Source organism: Elephantulus edwardii, unplaced genomic scaffold (assembly GCF_000299155.1).
Source record: "Elephantulus edwardii isolate Elephantulus edwardi_28Jun2011 unplaced genomic scaffold, EleEdw1.0 scaffold00175, whole genome shotgun sequence".
Lineage (NCBI taxonomy): Eukaryota > Metazoa > Chordata > Mammalia > Macroscelidea > Macroscelididae > Elephantulus > Elephantulus edwardii.
In genome coordinates this window covers 7,015,780-7,020,624 of record NW_006399925.1, presented here as the reverse complement: position 1 = coordinate 7,020,624, position 4,845 = coordinate 7,015,780, and positions in this window count along the sequence as shown.

Here is a 4,845-nt window from a genome sequence, read left to right as displayed (position 1 = left end):
GCTCCTTGGAGGCAAGGATTCTGGGGCTTCGTCTGACCTACTTTGGACATGTTGCTAGGAGGGACGGGTCCTTGGAGAGGGACGGACAGCGCAGGCGTGATAGACCCTCTATGAGATGGATTGATTCAGTGACTGGGGTAATCGGGATGGGTGTGTCAGAGGCGGTGCAGTTGGCGCAGGATAGAGCGGGGTTTAGAGCTGTTGTGCGTAGGGTCGCTATGAGTCGGAAAGAACTCGATGACACATAACAACAACAACAACAACAACTTATTTATAAATACAACTTTACAGGAAAAAATAAACATGACATTCATTGGTCTATTTCTGCGAGAATGGAAATGGGTGTATGGGAGCCCTTGGTTTTATGTATGAATTGAGTATGTATGTATATATATATTCTACTTTAAGTATTTATAGATTTTGGATGTATTTATAAATTCAAATTCTAGAGGAAGGAAGGGAAGAATAAGGAAGGGGGAATGGAGAGAGGCAAGAAGGGATGATGAAAAGAAGAAAAGGGAAAAGGAAAGGAAAGGGAAAGAAAGGAGTTAATGATATATTTCTGAAAAAGCTGTCTCTTACTGTACAAAAAAATGTTGAATAACAAAGTTTGGTGGGTGAGAGGATAGTGAAGGAATCAGGAAAAATACAAAAAGTATCAGAAAAGAAGAGGCTGTAGAGGGTATAGACCAGTTATGATTAATTTTATAAAACACAATATATGTAAATGATCATATAAAATACAATGCGAATGAAGGATTGTGTGAAACACAAGATACATGAATGGAACACAATATATATGAATTTTTTAAATAAAAACCAATATAGCAATATCTGCAGGTAAAATCAATTCTTATAAGATAAAGCTTCCATGATCCCTCATCTATATCTATTAATTTCAAGTCTAATTGTACTATTATTCTGATTTTGTCATTGTTAAATGTCATCAAGTTGACTATAACCCTGTGAACAATGGATATGAACACTGATGTGCCATGTGCCATTCTTATCATCTCTGATATACTTGAGCTCATTGTTACCAATCATTGTCTCAATCTATCATATTATCTTTCTCTATTTTGTTCACCTTTCAACTTTCCAATCATGATGTCTTTTTCTAAGGACCAGTTCACCTTAATAACATGCCCCAAATATGTGAGACAAGCTTTACCATTCTTGTCTCCAAGGAGCATCATGACTGCACAATATTAAAAAAAAATTGTTCTTTTGGCAGTCAATGGGATATTCAATATTATTTCTCAACATTACAATTCAAAGGCATCAATCCTTCTGTTATCCTTAGACACTGTCCAACTTTCAGATGCATAACAAGTGTTGAATAGCCATGGTTTGAATGAGATGTACCTTATTCTGTAAATTGACATCATTTCTCCTTAACACCTTAGGAAGGTCTATGATAGCAGATTTATCTAATGTAATACAACTTTTCATTTCATGGCTGCTGGTGCCATGGGTGTTGATCCACTCAAGATGAAATCATTGACAACTTTAATTGTTTTCTCTAGGTAACATGATGTTGCCTATTAGCCCAGCGGTGAGGACTTTTGTCTTCTTGATGTTGATATGTAATTCATATTGAAGATATGTAGTCTTTGGTCTTCTGCATAAGTATTTCAAGTCTATCTCACTTTTGGAAAACAAGGATATGTCAGCTGAATAGCTCAGGTTGTTGATGAGCCTTCCTCCAATATTGATGTAACTACTTTCTTTATAAAGTTTAATTTCTAGAATTATTAGTTTGGCATACAAATTGAATAGATATGGAGAATGATACTGCCTTGCCACATACATGTCTTTAAACTATGCTGTGTTCCCTTGTTTTGTGGGGATGACAGTTTCTTGGTTTACTGACGAGTCTAAAATCAATTGTAATGGCCACATAGATGTCACATTACTATTCTCGTATTAGTGGGGTTTACTAGTGAAGCTAACAGTTTACAATTTACTGCTGGCAGCAGTAAATAATTCCTCAATCCAGACATCTTCTCAAGTGTGCTCACAGGTCCTTTGGTCTTCATTCCCATGGCTCAGGTCAGTGCTACAAATTTCTCTTAGTGCTTCCAATTAGGTGTTTCCCCTTTGTTTTATAGCAAGCTGTGTTGAAGGCTCTTGGATTTGGCTCTATTGGACAGCAGTCTAAATACAGATCTATCTCATGTCATATGTCAGTCTCTTGTTCTTGCTGAGGCTGCTATTGCTCTCATAAAGATCCCCATCTGAATGAAGCAGAGAGTTCTGGCACTGAGAGATGTGCATTGTACTCTCTGACTCCTCTTCCTTAATGACAGTGAGGTTACCTTTTATTGCTGCCAAACTTGCTCAATTTAAATTTGATTGATGTTGTTTTTATGTGCTGTTGTGAACTACGACTTATAGTGACCCTATGAATAATGACTCTGAATCTTACCGTACTCTGGGCCAACTTCACCATCTCTGACACTTCTGACATAGTGACTCCATTGCAATAGTCAATGTGTAAATATATCTCATCTAGTGTCTTCCTTTTCTGGATTGACCCTCAATCCTTCCAAACACGATATCTTTCTCCAAGGACTGTTCCCTCCTGGTGAGATTCCCAAAGTATGTAAGATAGACTACAAAATCCTTGCCTCCAAGTGTCAAGCTGATTTCACCCTCTCCAGAACAGATCCATTTGTTCCCTTGACAGTCAATTGTATGTTCAACACTCTTCTCCAGCATAATAACCCAAAGGAATAGATTCTTCTTCTTCCATCCTTATGTATTACCCAGCTCCCAGGTAGATCAGTAGCAAGCAATTGAGACCATGGCCTGGATCAGGCACAACTTAGCCTTGAAATAGACATTATTGCTCTTTAGAACTCTGAAGAGATCCTTGAAAGTAGATTTTCCCAATTCAATTCATCTTTTGATCTCCTGACTGCCAAGAATTGACTGTGGATCCAAACAAAATCATTATCAACCTCAATCTTTTCTCCATCTATTATGATACTGCAATTGACCTGGTAAAGACTGCAGTCTTTATCTTCTGTAACAAACACTTCAAATCTTAATCAATTTCATCAAATAAGGTTGTATTATCTGCATAAAGCAGATTGTAAATGGCTGCTAAAATTTGGAACATTAACCATAGGAAGTATGAATGTAGAAAAATTAGATATTGTTGAAAAATAAATGAAGAACATAAATATTGACATTGGTGAGCTGAGATGAATTAGCGTAGGCTACTTGAATAAAAAAATCAGGTGATCTACTATGCCTTGAATGAAAAAATGAGAAAAATGGGATTGTATTTATAATAAAAAAACCAATTATGCTGAGTGAACTAATTCAGTCCCACAAGAATAAATACTGTGTCAGAACATTATTATGGAATGAGTATGAGGATCCAAGGTGGGGGGGATGGTGAAAGCAGAGGGGTGAGGATGTGCAGGGCAGAGGGTTTAATCATTGGTCATACAATTTGATGGTTGGGGGTTGAGGATCTGGTGTGAAAAATAATGCATTTGAATTTTATAAATTTTTGTTAGGTGCCATCGAGTTGACTATAATCCATATTGACCCTATGAACAAAAGATCTGAAACCAGTCCTGTCTTGCGTCATCCTCACACTTCATGAAGAGCCCATTGCAGGAGTCACCTTGTCAATCCACCTGGTAGAAGGTCTTCCTCTCCTTCACTGACCCTCCACCTTTCCCAACATCATGTCCTTCTCCAAGGAATAGCACCTCCTAGCAATATGTCTAAAGTATGTTAAGTGAAGCTTCATTTTTGTTGCCTCCAAAGAGCACTCCAGCTGTACCTTCTCCAAGACTTATCTATTTGTTTTCTTGGCCATTCATGGAATGTTCAGCACTCTTTCCAACACCACAGCTCAAAGACATCAATTCATTTTCTGTCATCCTTATTCATTGTCCAGGTCTCAGATGCATAGTTAGTCATCAAAAAGACCATGACTTGAATCAGACACACCTTAGTCCTCAAAATGAGCTCACTACTCCTCAATAATTTGGAAAGTTCCCTATGAGCAGATTTTCCCATTGCAATGCCTTATTTCCTGACTGCTTGTACCAAGGATGTTAATTGCAGATCCAAGCAAGATAAAGCTGTTGACAGTTTAAATCTCCTCTCCATCCATAATGGCATGGCCTATTGGTCCAGTGGTAAGAATCTTTGTTTCCTTGATATTGAGATGCAACCCAATTGAAGGCTGCATACCTTGATCTTTTACAAGTGATTCAAATACTTCTCACTTTCAGTGATCAAGGTTGTGATATCTGCATAACACAGGTTATTTATAAGTTTCCCTCCAATCCTGATGTCACACTCCTCTTCATAGAGTCCAGATTCTCCTATAATTTGCTCAGCATATAAATTGAACAGGTATGGAGACAGAATATATCCCTGATGCACTCCATTCTAATTCCAAACTATGTAGTGTTCCTCTATAGATTCCTCATGAGCACAATCAACAACACTGTTTAACTATCGATACATGGAATATCTGTAGCTCGAATGTTTGAAAACTGGATATTGTTAAAAATGAAATGAAACACATGATATTGACTTACTAGGTATTAGTGAAATGCAATGGACTATCTATGGCTACTTTGAATCAGATAATCATATGGTATACTCTGCAGTTGTGGTACTAGGGATATTGTAGCTGATGTTAGATGGATCTTAGCAGAAAGCAGGGAATACCAGAAGAATGTCTATCTGTGTTTCATTGATTATGCGAAGGCATTTGACTGCATGGATAATAACAAACTGTGGCTGTCTCTGAGAAAAATGGGAATCCCAGAACATTTAATCATGCTAATCTGAAACCTATACTTCGACCAA